We start from the raw sequence: 20,871 nt of genomic DNA, 5'->3' as shown, positions 1-20,871 counted from the left end.
CATAGAAAGAATCAACAGAACCAAAAGTTGGTTCTTTGAGAAAATCAACAAGATAGATAAACCCTTAGCCAGACTAACGAGAGGACACAGAGAGTGTGTCCAAATTAACAAAATCAGAAATGAAAAGGGAGACATAACTACAGATTCAGAGGAAATTCAAAAAATCATCAGATCTTACTATAAAAGCCTATATTCAACAAAACTTGAAAATCTACAGGAAATGGACAATTTCCTAGACAGATACCAGGTACCGAAGTTAAATCAGGAACAGATAAACCAGTTAAACAACACCATAACTCCTAAGGAAATAGAAGCAGTCATTAAAGGTCTCCCAACCAAAAAGAGCCCAGGTCCAGACGGGTTTAGTGCAGAATTCTATCAGACCTTCATAGAAGACCTCATACCAATATTATCCAAACTATTCCACAAAATTGAAACAGATGGAGCACTACCGAATTCCTTCTATGAAGCCACAATTACTCTTATACCTACACCACACAAAGACCCAACAAAGAAAAAGAACTTCAGACCAATTTCCCTTATGAATATCGACGCAAAAATACTCAACAAAATTCTGGCAAACCGAATCCAAGAGCACATCAAAACAATCATCCACCATGACCAAGTAGGCTTCATCCCAGGCATGCAGGGATGGTTTAATATACGGAAAACCATCAACGTGATCCATTATATAAACAAACTGAAAGAACAAAACCACATGATCATTTCATTAGATGCCGAGAAAGCATTTGTCAAAATTCAACACCCCTTCATGATAAAAGTCCTGGAAAGAATAGGAATTCAAGGCCCATACCTAAACATAGTAAAAGTCATATACAGCAAACCAGTTGCTAACATTAAACTAAATGGAGAGAAACTCGAAGCAATCCCACTAAAATCAGGGACTAGACAAGGCTGCCCACTCTCTCCCTACTTATTCAATATAGTTCTTGAAGTTCTAGCCAGAGCAATCAGACAACAAAAGGAGGTCAAGGGGATTCAGATCGGAAAAGAAGAAGTCAAAATATCACTATTTGAAGATGATATGATAGTATATTTAAGTGATCCCAAAAGTTCCACCAGAGAACTACTAAAGCTGATAAACAACTTCAGCAAAGTGGCTGGATATAAAATTAACTCAAATAAATCAGTAGCCTTCCTCTACACAAAAGAGAAACAAGCCGAGAAAGAAATTTGGGAAACGACACCCTTCATAATAGACCCAAATAATATAAAGTACCTCGGTGTGACTTTAACCAAGCAAGTAAAAGATTTATACAATAAGAACTTCAAGACACTGAAGAAAGAAATTGAAGAAGACCTCAGAAGATGGGAAGATCTCCCATGCTCATGGATTGGCAGGATTAATATAGTAAAAATGGCCATTTTACCAAAAGCGATCTACAGTTTCAATGCAATTCCCATCAAAATACCAATCCAATTCTTCAAAGAGTTAGACAGAACAATTTGCAAATTCATCTGGAATAACAAAAAACCCAGGATAGCTAAAACTATCCTCAACAATAGAAGGACTTCAGGGGGAATCACTATCCCTGAACTCAAGCAGTGTTACAGAGAAATAGTGATAAAAACTGCATGGTATTGTTACAGAGACAGACAGATAGACCAATGGAACAGAATTGAAGACCCAGAAATGAACCCACACACCTATGGTCACTTGATTTTTGACAAAGGAGCCAAAACCATCCAATGGAAAAAAGATAGCATTTTCAGCAAATGGTGCTGGTTCAACTGGAGGTCAACATGTAGAAGAATGCAGATCGATCCATGCTTATCACCCTGTACAAAGCTTAAGTCCAAGTGGATCAAGGACCTCCACATCGAACCAGACACACTCAAACTAATAGAAGAAAAACTAGGGAAGCATCTGGAACACATGGGCACTGGAAAACATTTCCTGAACAAAACACCAATGGCTTATGCTCTAAGATCAAGAATCGACAAATGGGATCTCATAAAACTGCAAAGCTTCTGTAAGGCAAAGGACACTGTGGTTAGGACAAAACGGCAAACAACAGATTGGGAAAAGATCTTTACCAATCCTACAACAGATAGAGGCCTTATATCCAAAATATACAAAGAACTCAAGAAGTTAGACCGCAGGGAGACAAATAACCCTATTAAAAATGGGGTTCAGAGCTAAACAAAGAATTCACAGCTGAGGAATGCTGAATGGCTGAGAAACACCTAAAGAAATGTTCAACATCTTTAGTCATAAGGGAAATGCAAATCAAAACAACCCTGAGATTTCACCTCACACCAGTGAGAATGGCTAAGATCAAAAACTCAGGTGACAGCAAATGCTGGCGAGGATGTGGAGAAAGAGGAACACTCCTCCACTGTTGGTGGGGTTGCAGACTGGTACAACCATTCTGGAAATCAGTCTGGAGGTTCCTCAGAAAATTGGACATTCAACTGCCTGAGGATCCAGCTATACCTCTCTGGGGCATATACCCAAAAGATGCCCCAACATATAAAAAAGACACGTGCTCCACTATGTTCATCGCAGCCTTATTTATAATAGCCAGAAGCTGGAAAGAACCCAGATGCCCTTCAACAGAGGAATGGATACAGAAAATGTGGTACATCTACACAATGGAATATTACTCAGCTATCAAAAACAACGAGTTTATGAAATTCGTAGGCAAATGGTTGGAACTGGAAAATATCATCCTGAGTGAGCTAACCCAATCACAGAAAGACATACATGGTATGCACTCATTGATAAGTGGCTATTAGCCCAAATGCTTGAATTACCCTAGATCCCTAGAACAAACGAAACTCAAGACGGATGATCAAAATGTGAATGCTTCACTCCTTCTTTAAATGAGGAAAAAGAATACCCTTGGCAGGGAAGGGAGAGGCAAAGATTAAAACAGAGACTGAAGGAACACCCATTCAGAGCCTGCCCCACATGTGGCCCATACATATAGAGCCACCCAATTAGAGAAGATGGATGAAGCAAAGAAGTGCATACCGACAGGAGCCGGATGTAGATCGCTCCTGAGAGACACAGCCAGAATACAGCAAATACAGAGGCGAATGCCAGCAGCAAACCACTGAACTGAGAATAGGACCCCCGTTGAAGGAATCAGAGAAAGAACTGGAAGAGCTTGAAGGGGCTCAAGACCCCATATGTACAACAATGCCAAGCAACCAGAGCTTCCAGGGACTAAGCCACTACCTAAAGACTATACATGGACTGACCCTGGACTCTGACCCCATAGGTAGCAATGAATATCCTAGTAAGAGCACCAGTGGAAGGGGAAGCCCTGGGTCCTGCTAAGACTGAACCCCCAGTGAACTAGACTGTTGGGGGGAGGGCGACAATGGAGGGAGGGTTAGGAGGGGAACACCTATAAGGAAGGGGAGGGGAGAGGGGGATGTTTGCCCGGAAACCGGGAAAGGGAATAACACTCGAAATGTATATAAGAAATACTCAAGTTAATAAAAAAAAAAAAGAAAAGAAAGAGAAGGAGCACAGTGAAGATTTGGAGGAAGGAGAGAGGGCTTCAGATGAAGAGCTAAGTAAAGAGACTGACCCAGACTAGCATGAGAGGTCAACTTTGCTTGGCTTGGCAAGTGGGCAGCAAAGCACATGAAAACCCAGCTGATTGCTTGATTGTAGGAGTGGATAGTGTAAGGAATCTATATCTGTAGCCTAATTTTTTCTTGGTCAAATTGTACGTAAGGTCAAAGGAAAAACTGACACAATATACTTGAAGCATTGTTCCTCAAGGGAAAGAGTATATTAGTCAGTAGTACTCTCTAGAGAGACAAAATCAATAGAATATATCTATATCTATCTCTATCGATTGATCCATATCTACATCTACATTTATCTATATCCATATTTATCTATATCTATATTTATATATCTGTGTGTGAGAGAGACAGAGACAGAGAGAGAGAGAGAGAGAGAGAGAGAGAGAGAGAGAGAGAGAGAGAATTTGAAAGACTCTATTCATCCAATGGTGGAGACAGGCAGGGCATCCATAGGGTAGCCTCAGTCATGGGTCTGAGACAGAACTCCCTCTTATTTCTGGGAACCTCACTCTTTCCTCAATTTTGAGCCTCAACGGATTGGAAAAGTCCCACCCATATTATCAAGGGCACTCCGCTTAATCTCATTCAAAAAACATAGAAAAGCAGGGATGTTGAGTCTAGTGTTTTCCTCATGTATCATGTATTTTGTTACCTTGGCCTAGCCAAGTTGATACATAAAATTACCCATCACAAAGAATGTTATATAAGATAATTTTATACTTATCAATAGCAAAGATAGTAGAAGATTAGATAAGGACTGTGCTCTAGAGCTTGGAGAGAACTCTCCAGCGTCTAGGGAGTTCTGACTCTTAGTGGCTGCTCAGTTGATCGCAGAGTTTCTAATGGATCTTGAATTAATGAAACAGCATGGAAGAGGCATGGTGTAGCAGCCCACCTCATCTTTAGGAAGGACTATTAAGTATAGATGGTGGAATCTGTGTGAGGAAACCTTTCAGGTTCTGGGCTTGAAGCTCTGGTCAATGGAACAGTTGGATGGATAACCCTCCTGCCTCTTAGTCATCAGAATGCAGATCCTTTGGTAAAGTGGAAACTTAAGCGTTCTTTGGAGAGTCAATTGGATGGTATTTTGCTGGGGGCAAACACATGAAGGAGTGTTTTTCCTGAAATAGACACAGGTGAAAGACTAAGGCAGACCTGTGAAGGATCGTTTCACTGAAGCAAGCACAGGAGAGAGAATGTTCTGCAAAGGCAAACACGTGAAAGGACACATGATGAAAGATTCTTTGCTAACAACACACATGTATTGGTCTGCCTTACATTGTGTAGTTGAGCTGCATTTGTTGGGACTCTGAGGACTTGGGCTGATTGGATGCGTGTGCTGAGACAAGACCCTTACTGAGGACATGTGATGTTCGGAGGGTATAAATAGGACTCCATGGAGTGACAGAGACAGAGCTTGGCTTACTGGTACAGTTAGCTGTTCAACACTTTTGGGTCTCACATCTTCGCTTCCCTGAGAGAGGCACAGCTGAGAACTTCTCCTAGAGTTCTTCGTTTCTCCTTGCTGACTCGTGCACAGGCCAAGGCCTGGCAGTCTCTACTAGATCGTGTCACCGCTGTTGCAAACCTGACTCTACTGAACTAGACTGCTGGTATATCTGTGAAGGGTTTGTGAGTAGACTGAGCTGCGACTGCCTGCTAATCTGTGAACTAAACTGCCAATTTTCAGACAACACAGATGGGAGGTGCTCCAAAGAACCTTTTTAAACAGGTCCACTTCCTCCATATCCTGTCTTTTCTTCTACCTCTGGTGGGTGGTGGGCTACAAGGGAGGTTAGAGTGTTTAAGAACCATCACTAAAATTAAATTTGAAAAAATTCAAGTTACACTCTGGAGATTTAAAAAAGCAACTATATGGACTTTTTTTTTATATTTCCCCTTCTATTTTTTAATTTAAATTTTTTTTTCGGAGCTGGGGACCGAACCCAGGGCCTTGCGCTTGCTAGGCAAGCACTCTACCGCTGAGCTAAATCCCCAACCCCTCCCCTTCTATTTTTAACTTGAACTAGAGACATATACAATTATCTCACTGAGATCAACCCAATTATTTATTTCCACTTTTCTCACTGTAATAAAAAATCTAGTTAACTATCTTTCCTTCATTCAGAAAAGCCTGAAGTCTTTTCACACCCATCCTGTCCTTGGCAAGAATCCTTGGAGAAGAGCCTGGGCCATACCTAGGAGTAAGCCACCTGCTCTGGGTTGAGAGTGGATCTATTCTAGTCATGGGCTTTGTGATCTGGACAAAGGAACTGAGTATGTGCCTGTCAAATTGTCAGGCAATACTAAATTTGGCGGGCCAGCTGAATTCTAGCAGAAAATCATGCAATATAAGGGTTAGTAATTGGTGAAAAACTGCCCCACAGGAAAAGGAATTGGAGGAAATTCAGTAGGAATTATACATCTGTAGCCTTCTAACTTAAGGACTGCAAAGTGACCTTGAAGACAAGGAATCAATGGGCCTCAGCTAGAAAATGGAGGAATAAACTGGTCAGGATGACTCATAGCTATAATTCGAGCATTCACAAGGCTGAGATGGGGGATCACTGAGAGTGGAGGCCAGCCTGGACTACATAATGAATTCTAGGTCAGCCTGAGATATAGACCAAGACTCTATAACAAACAAGCAAACATACAAACAAACATACAAACAAGCAAACAAACATCAAATAGATTAACAGAAATGCAAAAAGAAGAACATATAGGATGCCAAAATCTTAGGTAGCAAAATGTCTTTTCAAAGATCTTTCTGTTCTGTGTTGTATGAATTAAAGAAAAAGGACCTCATCTTGTCCATCACTGAATTTTCAAGGGTAATTATGCATGGTCAGTAAATATTGGTTGAAAAATAACAACAAAAGGAAACTCCACACATTTTCAGTGTACTAATGTTTGGATTCTCAAGTCCCTTTTCTGCCTGTGTTTGGTTGGATCTGCAGATGCAGAATCTGCAGTTATGGGTGGATGGCTACATTATAGTAATTGTCCTTTCCCAACTCAGATGCTTGTTTCTATATACTGCCTAATCCAGCAACTCTCTTAAAACTGTGAAAGACAGAAAGTAGAGAGTTCTCCAAGACTTTGATCAGCTTACAACATAGGAAGAAAAATGCTTTGTGTGTGGGCACTTCCACTGGAGAATATCTAGAGTACAACAGCTTTATTTAAAGCTGAATCTTAGTAAGCTTGTAGTCAGCTGAAATACTAAGATGATTTTAAGAGCATCCTGTTCTTTCTGGACGAGTGAGATAGATCTCATTCACTGTTTAGAACTTTGAATTTCATTTTTTTTAAGTCCAAGCAAAGTTGCATTGAATTTGACATTGACATCAGAGTAGCTGTCCTTCTAGGCTTTGGGTCATGGGAAAACATATACACATACATTTTCTGTTTTCATGTTGTCTTTTGACAATGATGTTGAGGAGATTGGGGGTAGGGTGAAGCTTCAGTGGTAACCACCTTTTCCCACACTGACCCAGATTCACTAATAAAATGAACACCAGTTGTAAGCCGAAAATACACACCAAAGAGCTATCAATACCCCTCATTTCACCATTGTATGTATTGAGTTACTATAGATGACCTTTTAATTTTTTCCTAAACTAGGACAATAATACATGTTTATAGCACAACTTCTTGGCATGCACATGTTGGCTCTGTTCAAATTCTCATTTTTTCCTTGCCTACTACTTTGAACTGGAACTGTTTCCTGATAAGCTTGCTTGTAGGTGATTTCATAGCTGTGCAAATAGCAGAGTGCACTTTACATAAGCCTGCAAAAGATAGCCCATGGCATACCTAAGCTAGATAGAGTTTTTTATTGCTTGCAGGCTTCAGACTTGGACGAAACTAAATATTGTAGGCTACTGTGGCAAAAGGTAAATATTTATAACTAAACACATGAAACTTATAGAAAAATTGTCAACAAGAGGAGTTTTCAGCTCTTTGAATATCTTACATAGCGGCTGTCATATATGAAGTTCATCATTTATAAAGTCAGTGCTAATGACATTGGCCATAAATCTAAGTTAGCCTATGATCTGGCATAGACACTGTGCTGACATTCTATGATGGGGATGCCACTGGATGACTGTCTTCAAATTTATTTATTTCTTCCATGATTCCATGGTACCAAGAAGGGAATCATATGGTCTCAAGATGCCATGTACCATCCAGGACAAAGAACCCTGGCTCTGAGGAGGTCACAGGGCAGTTATTTCTTCCTTGATAACTCCTTAGGTTGTTCTCCTGAGGAGAAGTGGCAAATTAGTGAATTAGGAACTATCCTAAAGGGAAAAAGATTTTCTTCTGCTTCTTTTCAGCCCTGATTCCAACACCAACCTAGATTGTGGAAGATACCCATGTCCTTGTTCCCATGGTGTGTCCAACATGATGAGTTCCATCAAACACCATACATTTTAGAGAACAATGTCAGGCTTAGTCCTTTCTGTTTAACTCTGAGATTCCAAAAGTCGTTCTAAAAAGGGGCCAATTACAAACTTACTTCACAAAAGAATATCAAAGTTTGAGACTCTAAGAAGTAGCTTCATGACAAAGAAGTCAAATGCCTCATTTTAGAGCAAAAAACCCAACCCAGAGAGATTCTGTGCACTTGTACAAGGTCACCCAATCAGTAATAAATGGAGATGTCTCTTGAGCCCAGAGGTTTGCAGCCCTGGCTCCCTTCACTATTATAAGCTGTTGCTTCTTTTACCAATAAGTTATAGTTTCGTTGTCAGCTTTTCTTTCTGATTTTCTAAGTTATTTTTTCCCTTCTGGACAACAATTAAATAAAATAGAGTTTCAATAGTTTCTGATTTCTGCTAATATGCACATCTTCTAAAAGTGGGAATCTATATGGTGATAAATTTAGACATAGATGTTAGTTATAGAAAAACAGTGTGGAGGCAGCTCAGTGTGGCGCAGGTGTAACACAGAAAGAGTAGACAGGTCACAGTTGACCGCAGGTGGAGGGACACAGCTGGAAAGTGTTAGTGTTAAAAAGCCCAAATGATAGCAGAATGTATTTATAGAAAGATGACAGACAAAGCTCAGGAAGACAGCATTAGGCTTCTATCTATATTAGTCAATCGCCATTAAATACGAGGCTCAGTTTGTCATAGTTTGAAAAGATGGCTCCCAGAGGGAAGAAACAAAGCAACGGGAAATAACAAATAGAGTGATCGTTGTGGACTTCGGGCTGCAGATGGCAATCGTCTTCACATGTTCATCCACTGTCTGGCTGCTTAAGCAGGCAGGATGGAAGTGGGGTAAAGGGCATGGGACTCAGCCAGAAACATGCCCAACCTGCTGGCCTCTCAGCACAGGATTTTAAAATGCAATCTTGTCACTTACCTTCAGGTTATGGTGTAGACTTCTGCCTGGTGGCCTCTCTGTGGAGACTTGGAGGCTCTGACAGAGATGGCTGCTCTACTTGGGTAGATTACCTCATTCATGAGCTGGTTATAGAGACTTCAAGAACAGATGTGGTAGCACAGTCATGGGTTCAACTCAACAGTCTTTGGCTCGCACCTAACTTACGAAATCTCTCCAACCTGCTGGTAAGCAGTGGATTGGAGAAGGCTATTTCCCACCTATTTCATTCAGTCTGTACACCACCTCACCCCTGTGAGGGCCCAAACTATGGCAATCTTACTCCATCTTTCCACTGCTTTGAAAATCAGAACTTTGATACTGCTCTGTATGGCCATATTTTGTCATCCCTAAAGCGAATGTGCAAGTTGTTTGTAATTCTTTGCTATAAAACACAACAAGCAAATAAAAAAAATACAATAAATACCCTTGTATAATTACCTTTATATGAATATAGCTGTGGAAAAATTTCCATGAAGGGAATTTCTGTCAATGTCTTTAACTTTGTGATATTGCCAAATAGTTCTCTAAAGAGCCTCCACCAATTCCCCTACCTACTACTGGTACAGAAAAGCTCTCTCTCTCTCTCTCTCTCTCTCTCTCTCTCTCTCTCTCTCTCTCTCTCTCTGTGTGTGTGTGTGTGTGTGTGTGTGTGTGTGTGTGTGTGTGTGTGAGTGAAGACACTAAGAAAGACTGATGGGCACATCATGGGCAAGAACGAGAAATTACCTTTTGTTTTTCGCACTCTTATGAATCATTGTTGGTGCTATTTTGGGGGTCCTTCGGTGCCCCAGTAAAGATGATAGAACAGTTGTTTTTGTCCCAGAGTGGACATCTGCCAGAATAAGGGTTTATTTTTGGCCACTCACTGACATGTTTCTACATTTGCAGAGGACTCTCGGCTTCCCTCAGAAATGGCCCATTTGCTGCTGGCTTTTGGCGTGGCCTCTCAGCTCCCATGGTTCTTGGCAAACTAGGGCATGTAAATTGCCAAACTAGACTTCATGTGTCCTGTTATTTGAGAAGGTGTATGGATTACAATATGGCTTTCACTTTATTGTTACCGTTTGACTTTTTAGTATGAGAAATTTTAAGCATATAAAAGATGGAGAAATGTTATGAAATGATCCCATGGTTTTACCTACCCACTCCTCTATTATCCCTAACTCATGGCCTATCTTGTTAATTTATACCCTACCTCCTAAATTATACTGAGGCAAATACAACACTTACCCATAACTAATGTTTCAAACATATTTAAGTGTCTATTTTTAAACGTAAGTTCTTTAAAAAAACATTAACACGGCTCCTAGCTTACAGGAGGTTATTCTAAAGGAGTATCTGTAACTTTTAAACAAACACTACATTAAGTATACGTATCTTAAAGCCAGCAGTAAAGTCCAATACTAGAATGCTTGCCTAGCATGCACACAACAGTTAAGGACTTGGTTTTATTCTCAGCGCAGAAAGAAAGTATGGGTCTTAAATTCAAAGGAGCTCCTGTATCTACTTCATTTTGAAAAGCACTTATCTACCAAGAGCAGACAATAACGATCTTCTGACCCTAACTTGTCTCTTTCACAGGGATGAGAGTAGACAGATTTTTGTAACTTTTATTGAATTCAGTGGACATTATTGATCTGGTCAGTAATATATAGAAGTTATATAAAAGTTGACACTGGTTTCTGTTTTTGCAATGGGGCTTTTACCATTTTTTCCTCCTCATCAGCAACAGCATCTCAAGTATTTACATTCATTGGTTTTAGGAAGTCCTTTAATTCTACTAAGCAGAGGCAAAGGGAAGGGGGAAGTTGACTAAAGTTACACAGTAATAAAGGTGTTAAAGCCGAGATGGAAACTCAATTCTTCTGACCCTGAATATTAGTTTTTCTTTTATTTAAAAATTGGGTTGAAAGTTATATGAGGTGGTTGGAAATTTGACTACTCACTGGATTGAGTATACTAAAACTAGTCAGGTTTACTAGTGGAGGGAGGGTTTGCCCATGATTCTGGATGCGGAGCAATGCTGGTGGTAGCCCTAGGGTCCCCTGAAAAAATAGACATATATCAACCATGAAGTGCTGAATATCCTGATGGTTCTAAACTGACCCATATTTTCCAACTGTGTTTCTATTAGCAGCAGATTGAGCTTATTTTAAAAGGGGGTGGGCCTTGTACTGAAATTTAGGGGACAGGGTAAAATAGAAAGCAGCTATGTCGTTTCCCTTTCTGTTTCTGCGACAAAATAATTAGGTGATTTTGTAGGTCAGGTAATTTTCAAAGAAAGAGTTTCTTTGGCTCATGATTATGGAGGCTGAGAGACTAAAGAGCACGCATCAGCCTCTGCTCTTTATCTGGGGAGACTTCTTCCCACACTGTGATGTGGTATAAGACATATGAGACTGAGCACATGTATTAGAGAGCTCACCTTTATAATGAAGATACACACCACTGATGCCCATGGATCATATTGCATTAACCTATAAATCAATTAATTCATTTGTGAGCATCCTGACCTCGTGACTTAATACTCTTTTCCAGACCCTACCTTAAAAACCACTCACATGTCCATTTAGGGAGAGAATTTCTGACATATGAAATGTGTGCCAAAATACAGCAAACTAAAGAAAGACATATTGACAGAAAAATGAAAATGTTAGCGAAAGTCTCAGAAGATTGACAGAAGACCAAAAGATGATCACCATAATCTTTCTTTGATGCCGGTAGGGTGAGGTGGGGGTGGGGCATAATAGAACCTGCGACTGGAATGAGAGTGGAGGAGGCACCAATCAAAGGAGCAGCTGGATGTCTGTCTCCTTATGGTGTAGTGAAGGTAGTGGAGAGCACTTTCCCACCTGAAGCTGCTCATCTGTTTCTCAGAGGTGACACCTGACAGGGAAGAGTTGAGGAAGGGAGAAGGAGCAGGTGTTTTCTCTTTCATGTGAAGTCAACACTATCCAGGCCTTGAAGAGGCAGGGATTCTGCTAGCCTAATGCTATTCTGCATTCTAGTCTCTTTCCTACATCCAAACCCAAGTGCTTGTGCCTCTAGTCATGAATCCGATATCCAAGACCTGTTCAAAGATCACAAGCAAAACACCTGCTGCTTCCCAGGCGGTCATGGGGGAGGAGAAAGATGCAGAGGAAGCAGGTGTGTGTGGGAAGGTCTTTATATAGATGGCCTTGAGAGAACTTGTATAGGTCTGTGGAGAGACTCGTGACTAGGGGCCTTGGCTGTGAGTGGTCCAGAGCAAGGAACTGAAGATTCATGATTACCTTGACAACCAGATAACAGGCAAAGCTGTTACTTGGCAATTTTCACAGGCTCCTCTCTTCTCCCTGCATGTGATATTTGGCCAACTGCAACACATATATCAACACGTCATCCCTCAATAATAAGCTTCTAGGATCACAAAACTCTACACAGAGAGAAACAAGGGGGAAATGAGAAAAATCAGAGATCACAGAAATGGGGAAGAAACCATTCTTCAAACATGGATAAAAGGCTGTCTGCGATGATCATTTCCCACTGGTGACGAGAGAGAAAGAGAGAGAGAGAGAGAGAGAGAGAGAGAGAGAGAGAGAGAGAAGTTGGGAATGGGGTGAACCAAAGCAGGGATGATTTAGACCATGCCGGGTAACAGTACATTTATTCATAGACAAATGGACATAACTAGCTGCCATTTCTGTCCCTGTCCTTGCCCTTCCCTTTCAGGGGCCCTTTTATGGAAACTCATCTTAAACAATCTGTGCTACAGGGTTCTTGATAGGAACCAACTTCCTTTGATTTGTTCACAGGCGATATACAGCGCTGAATGCCTACTCAGGAACTGTGTTAGGAGTTGGGGCTTCAAGTCAAACAGAATCCTGACCACACTGAATACAACATTTTAGTAGAGGAGACTCGTTTAAAAAGTGAACAAACAGGGCTGATCACTTGGTATTGGGTATCTGATTGGGAGGTCTCTTCCTCTGGGATGACTGTTTCCCCCACTCTCTGCATTCCTTAGTTGCCTGTAGTTCCTTAGTTAAGGCCATTTGACATTCCAGCTTTCATGTTAGCATGTCTATTGGGGTCATCATTGTTCAGGTCTTGTTTAGGCAGCCATGTTGTTGAGGCATCATGGGTATAGCTTCCCGGACATTTCTAGGAGACACAATTTCACAGTAGACTTCCTGTTCCTCTGTGTCTTACAATCTTTCTGAACGATTCTGTAATATTCACTCAGCCTTGGGTACAGGAGTTGTTATAGACAGATCAGTTGGGACAGAAAACAACAGTATTGCTTGTTCTCTGTCTTTGGATTGGTTGTAGTTTTCTACAGTGGTTTGTCTATTGGTCAACCTTGAAAGCATATTCATACAAATAGCATTATATAGACTGAACAGATTGTGAGCCCCCCACCCACACACACATACACACATACACACACAATATATATCAGAGGTCATGAACTTGAGAATGATCAAGGAAAAAATGTACATAGGAGGGATTGGAGGAAAAAAAAGGGAAAATGGAAACGATGTAATTATAGTATAATTTAGAACAAAATCAAGTGAGCAAACACACAAAATAGTTTCAATTTAGAATCAAAGCAAGGGTCCAGACTCACTTTTCTTTGGAGATGAGAATAGGTCTTTTGTAGATGTGTCATTGAAGCTACCAGGAGAGGGATGGTCGGGAGTGAGAGAAAACTGGAGTGTGTCCAGTAGAGGAGCTGTGTAGGAGGGTGTGGTGGTTTGAATAAAAGTGGCCCCTATAGCCACATAGGCATAGCACTATTAGTAAGTGTGGCCTTGTTGGAGTATGTATGGCCTTGTTGGAGGAAGTGTAGCTTTTTTGAAGGAGGCACATCACTAGGGGGCAGGATTTGAGATCCCAGAAGCTTACAGTTTCCTCTTGCTGTCTACTGATCCAGATGTAGAACTCAGCTATTTCTCCCACCATGATGATAGTGGACCAAACCTCTGGACTATTAGCCAGCTCAAATGAAGTATTTTCTTATAAAAATTGTCATGGTCATGGTGTCTCTTCACAACAATAAAACCCTAAGACAGAGAGGATCATGGGGAGTGGGAGGCAGGGTCAAGCTTAGCACTGTGGGTGAAGATGGAATGAGAGTAAACTGTCTTCAGGTGAGTGTGTAAGGAGAGTTAGGAAGATGAGGGTCACTAGAGGAAGTCAGATGAATTTGGTGGTTCAGAGGTGTTTGGGTTTATTAGCCCAATGGAAGACCACTGAGAGGTTTTAAGCTTGATGAGATGGGATTTATAATTTCAATATGATTGCCAGGATTAGATCAGATGGGAGGTTTCAGCATGGAAGGATGTGGTTTTCTTAGTGCCATATTTTGATCCAGATGAGAAATGATGGGTACCAGTTAAAGAATGCGTGATGGCTTTCCCACAACAAGGCCTGGACTCTGAGACCTTCCAGGTTTTGCTTATGCAGTCTCCTTAACAGAGAGAACATGGTATACAATGAAACAGAGATAGGCTCCTTAGGCAAACCTTGACTCCCTGTGTGACCTGAAAAAGTCACCTCAACTTGGATCTGAAACATGAAGCTTGGCACAGGAACAGAATGAGATGATGAGGTAATGTGGTAAGTTCGGTGCCAGCTACAGTTATGGGCTTGGGAAATGGAAGGTAGTGTTGTCAGTTATTGAAAACCTCAAATCTGGGTCTCTGATTTCTTCTTTTATGGGCTGCTGTCAGGTGATTTCCTTCTCCTCAATAAAAAACATGAATTAGAACCAAACGGGAAGATTGGGATTTGTGGAAGGAATCTAAAAGTAGCCAATACATAATAATTTTAAAGACTTTTAAACGTTTTGAAGTTACAATGGAAAGAAAACTGGAAAGAAAAATACAAACTGAAAAGAAAAAAAATACACATTAGTTAACCAAAACCATTAAACTTCAGAGAAATGTGGGCTTGGAATCCTGTTTTCTACATAGCAGCTCTGTGGACCTCAGGAATGATACCTAACTGTGAGCCATTTTCCCATCAGCAAAGACATATAAAAGCCATGCTCCTCCACAGGATCATGGTAAGAAGTGACTGAAAAACACACACAAAAAGGCTTGCTTGGAGTCTAGGCCTCAGCAAGCCTGAGATATGAATGGAAGCTTCTGGAAATGTGGGCAAAAGTGGCTGATGTGTTCAGCCTTAGAACACCTGGCTCCACGAAGGCAAGGGCGGTTGACAATGGGGACTGAGAGTCCACGGTCACCAGGTTTCCAGACACTAAGTATTTTAGGTTTGTCACAGCAACATAGCATGCACATTGGGTGGCTTACACAACGGATGTTTTGTCTCCCATTTCAGAGGCTGGAGGTTTGGGTTCAAGATACCGACAGGGTGGTTCATTTGGAGGCTGCCAGACAGAATCCAGCCCAGCTTCCTCCCCAGCTTTTGGAGTTTGTTGGCTGTCCTTGAAGCTCCTCAGCTTGTACAATTGTCACCCTGACCTCAGCCTTCACATTCAGATGGCATTTCCCCTCTGTGTGTGTCTTTATGCTCTAATTTCCTGTGCAAGATAGGAGCTCATCCTTACAACCTTGACTCCCTTGTTTACAAAAGCTTTCTTTCTTTCCCTCTGAAACAGCTTAAAAGCCATTCCACATTTTAATTTTAAAAAAGTCTTTAGTATAAGAACTGGGTTATTCTAGAAGGAAATGCATATTCTAGGACATGCAATATTCAATAAAATGAATCTACACTTGGCCTTCAAAATAGCTAAGGATAGATTTTATTTTTGCTTAGTCCTAATTTTGGTGTAGATGAAGCCCAATCCTTCAGCATTTGGAAGTTATATTAGGAGGTAAGCCTCAGGCCTCTGGGGACTAGAATCCAAATTCTCAAGCTCAGATAGATAAGAGTACTTTCTGAAGGCCATTTGGTTTTATGACCAATCAGTTCAGAATTAATGAGAACTACTTTGCATAGACATCACTTTATCATCTAAAGCTGTACCTTGTGAGAATTCTCCCCAACCTACCTTGTAGATATGGATTATCAAAGTCGATTATTATTATTATTATTTTGTTACTGACTTTCTGCTGTTTTAGCCTATGAACCGCAGACCTCAGAGATAATTAACATTTAGGACTCATAATTTTTGAGTATTTACCAGATTAAATTAAAACCATCAGTCAAATTGGGGTTGTGGCTCAGTGGTACAAGTGCTTGCGTATGACGTACAAGGCCTAGATTTGATCCTATGGCAAAAATTAACTAAGAAACAAAACCAGTGATTATTCTGGTGAACATATGGAGACGGGTGGAAGGGTTTGCAGAACCAGCCTGAGATGCCACTGTGGGATAAGAGAACTATAAAATAAGAAAAAAATTTCATCTCTTGAAGTGTTGCCTTTTGTTCCCTCTTGTATAGCTTGAGACTTGCACAACTGTCCATCAAGTTAGGTAATTCCCTGACAGCAAACCAAAGACGTCATTCTAGTCAAGCCCGGCATGGAGAGTCAAGGCCATCGTGGTGAGCCAATGGTTATGTACAGGAGCAAGGCTGACTCGAAAGCAGCTGTAACATCACAAAGCCCCACAGCAGCCTGTGTGATAACTGTTTAAAGCTGGAGCCCTGGAGCTCCCTGCTCACTTTGCAGGGCAACCTTGGCAACCTTTGCTGCTTGCATAACCTTGTAGGTAGGCATAGGAGCCCTTTCAGTGCCCTGGGCTCCCTGAGTCTGATGAGCATTCCCCTCTCTCCACCTCCTACCCCCACCCCCACCTCCAGCTGTATCAGGTTCAGTCGGGAGGAAGCAGCTCCACAAGACTTCCTGACAGGTATCAGACTTCTCCTGCAAAGTTCTTCAGATGGCGCATGATGACTGAGTTTAAAAATCAACAGAAGTTTTGTCCTCGTCAAAGGCTCTCCAAAGTACACAGCAATAACATTTATTGTTATAAGCAAAAATCATTTGTTCTTACTCAGATGGCTGAAGCCTCCTGCTGGCTTAGAGGCCATTGTGGCAGAGCTATTGATGTTGGCTCCATTCAAAAGTATGTTTGAGTGGCCATCTCACTGGTTTATTCTTAGGGATAAAGGGAACTAAACGGATCTCAAGTTTATTTGGTAATTCCTGATCTTACTAAAAAGAAGTTGATTGTGGGAGAAAAAAAAAAAAAAACCTACACTGGCCTGTCAATAGCACAGTGTGGTGAAACCCTTGTTTTGAATCCCATTACATAAACATGGTGGACTAAAATTGCAACAAACAGAATGGACTCAGTCGTTCTACCATTCTTCCTCTACCCTGAGTTCAGAATCCTGACCCTTGTATCCAAATCTGTGTCCTTGGAATGCAGATTCTTCTTCCTCCCTCCCTCCTTCCCTCCCTCCCTTCTTCATGTTACTAGGGGACAAAACTTTCTCACCTTTTAAGGCCACTCCCCTAGTCTTCCTTTCCAGTTCTGGGTTCCTTCTCTTGAGAACACATCTCCCTACTGTCTGCTATTTTTCATGAGCTGCCTGCTCAGCCGAAACTCTGCTATCAACACCTTGAAGGCACAGATTTCCCTCTATTTTGTTCACTGCTCCTCCCATAGGACCCAGCACTATGTCTGACACAAAACATATGCTCCAAAAACAGCTTCACCCATAAGTAGCATTGGGAGTTTGACAAGGAGGGAGTGTGTGTGCGCACTGTTTTACTTCCAGTAGATTGGGGTGAGGAGATGGCTTCATTAGTCTTGGGCAGCACACTGCCAAAATGTAAGGGTCTAGAGAGAACTAAGGAGGAAGAGTGAATAAGATGGCCCACCCTCTATTTTGGCAGAGCTCCTGTGGCAAACATCAAATGGCAACAGAGGAAGGCTTCATGCATGGGAAGTTCTGTTCGCAGTCCTCATTGCCTCACTGGGAGTGAGGAGGGCTCTTAGCTCTACCCCTGAACAACTGAGGGGCTGATACCCAGTGAAACTATTAACTGCAGCCTCAACCATTGCACGGGAGGAAACACAGATAGTATTTATGTAGGGTTCCACAGCTCCATCGACCTGGGGAGGGCCAACTAAGCCGCAGCCAGTGGTGCCCCTGGAAGAACCTCAGCTCTCTGGCAGCACTCTGCAGAATGTCTTCCCACTGTTCTCCTTCAGGAAGGCTGCTGGGATTAGGTCTCAGTGCCACACCATTTGACTGGGTTCCATTAGACAGTGGAACTGCCAAACGGGCCATGCACAATTTTAATTGTTTAATAATAAACATGTATCTGGAACACCTGTCATATGTCATTCACTCCTTTAAGAAAGTGGTCATAGACTGGTGAGGTGGCTCAGTGGTTAAAAATACTTTTAACCACTTCCAGAGAACCTCAGTTCTCTGTGTCCAGTTCCCACATGGTGATTTACAAACATCTGTAACTCCAGTTCCAGGGGATCTGATGCCCTTTTTTCCCTCCCCCAGCCACTGCATGTATGTGATTCACAAGCATACACCCATGCATACACCCCTCCTTGCTAAACTCCCAATGCTACTTATGGGTGAAGCTGTTTTTGGAGCACATGTTTTGTGTCAGACATAGTGCTAGTCATTTTTTTTTTATCCTTACAACACCATCTAGGGTAAGCATTATTGTGCTCCCCATTTACAGAGGAGGAGAGTGAGGTACCGAGAGACCGACTGCTGTGCTCAAGGTCAAACCAGTGCAAAAGAATGGTGTCAATTTTGTGCTTAAGCAGTCTGATTCTTTGTTCACATGTGTGATTAGATGGCCATTAGCCAAACCTTGCCCCATAGTTTATAACACAGAAGAACAGGTGTTATGATGAGAGGTTTTTGTTCTCTTTACCCTTCAGATCCAGTTGGTCACACACCCCAGGGGTTTTTAGGAAGAAGCAAAAAACAAAGCCCTCCTCCATGACAGTTGGGTTCTGATCTCCATTGTGGCTGACAATGTAGGTCTTACATTGTCACTTACATTGACAATGTAGGTGAAGCAGTTGCTGGACACAATCAATGCCTCCTGAACATCTGTTCACTGGGAGAAACAAGACCTAATACCTTAGTCTCCTGTATTTACCCTAACTGGGACAGACCCAACAGAAGGATACTTTCTAGAGATCATTTAAAAAGATACCTTAGCAAGTATGCTAAAAGTCCAATGGTGATTACTATGGAGGAGAGAGCATAGGGGAAGTTGGATTTAGTCGGTATATGCTATATGGAGGCCACATAAAACTCCATCCGCATGCATAAGTAATGCATGCCAGTCAAAAGTAAAAAAAATACTTGGTTTATGTTGTGGTTTGAATAAGAGTGTCTCCCTTAGTCTCATATATTTGCACACTTAGTCCCTAGTTGGTGACTGTTCTGTTCGGGAAGGATTAGGAAGGGTGGCCTTGTTGGAATAGGTGTGGTCTTGTTGAAGGAAGCATGTCACTGGGAGTGGGCTTTGAGGAGGCTCAGAGTATCTCCTTACTGGCTGCCTGTGGATCAGCACTGCTCCAGTGTCATGTCTGCCTGCTACAGCCGTGATGACCATGTGCTAACCCTCTAAAACAGAACCAAAGCCCCAGTGAAATGTTTTCTTTTATAATATTTGGCTTGGTCATGGTATCTCTTCTCAGCAATAGAATATAACTAAAATAACCTGATATGGCTCTGAAACCTCAGACTGGATTTTTATTTTTCATGATTTTTGAAAACCTACTGTGGTCTTGATTCCATAGGAGGGACTCAAGTCTTAAGTTTTAACTACATATGTAGCCAATGAGTGTCCCGTGCCAATGTATACCAACCGCCACATACCCAGGACCATATTAAAACGCAAGTTCTGATTCTAGAAATCAGAGATTCTGCATTTCTAGCAAGTCCCCTGATGATGTTACTGAGCTAACAGAGAACCACTCTTAGGGGAGCAATGTCCTCAAATATTTCTGTCACTCCAAGGAAACAAAGGCCTCTACAGAGGAGAAGGAAATTTTCAATGTCAACCTTTTTCTCTCCCATATTAAAACCAATTCAGGACACATTTATTATACATCATTGTGTGTTTGTATAGAATGGTTGCAAAGACTACAGTGACCGGATACAGTAAATATGAGGGTGTTTTAAATTGATACATATATTCAATGCACATCAGCTTTAAAAAATTAGTGAGAGGCAGACAGACAGACTTCATTTTATCATATGTGTGCAAGTGCCTACAGAGGACAGAAAAGAATGTCAGATCCTCCGGACCTGGAATTACAGGTGGCTATGAGCTACGTGGTGTGTTCTGGACACGAAGTCTGATTTCTCTGTAAGAGCCAGAACACAGTATTCTTACTTCTGAGCCATTTCCCCAGCCCCTGAACAGCAGTGGTACTTGTGGGATGCTGAACAGTGGGAAACATTCAGTGTGGAAAGTGTTCTTAGGCACATCCACAATAATGAAGACAGACACACAGCACAGGGGAGGTGAGTAGAAGTGAGTAGAAGCAATTGTAGGTCAGGTGTCAGTCTTTATTAACTCTTCCCTTTTCTAGGATGTAGGCATTGGTATACCTATGTCATTAGGATGCAAGCTGAGATATGAAAGACATATCTTGCACATAGAGAACTTCAGATTCAGATCATCTTAAAGACTCAGGAGCCTGTGCTCTCTGCCTAGCCACTCTCCTGCTGCAGAATCCTGTGCAGGTCCAGGTAACCACCTGAGAAGAAACACATAGAAAGGAGACAATCAGACACAGAACTTCAAGCTATTGGCTCATGAAGATGATCAAAGCCAGGTTGGTCTGTAGCAGATTAAGGTGAAGAAAGAAGCTGAATATCTGAGGGTGAGCTTTAATATGGACAGGAAATAAGTTTTGTTTGTTCTAACTCATTTCATAGCTTAGTGTGTGGTAAAAGGCTGAAGCAGCAGGCCTGAGCTCACTGAACACCGCACACTCCAATAAAAAGTCTGG

The sequence above is a fragment of the Rattus norvegicus genome, chromosome 4 (genome assembly GCF_036323735.1).
Source record: "Rattus norvegicus strain BN/NHsdMcwi chromosome 4, GRCr8, whole genome shotgun sequence".
In the NCBI taxonomy this organism is placed as follows: Eukaryota; Metazoa; Chordata; class Mammalia; order Rodentia; family Muridae; genus Rattus; species Rattus norvegicus.
This window is presented reverse-complemented; position numbering follows the sequence as displayed.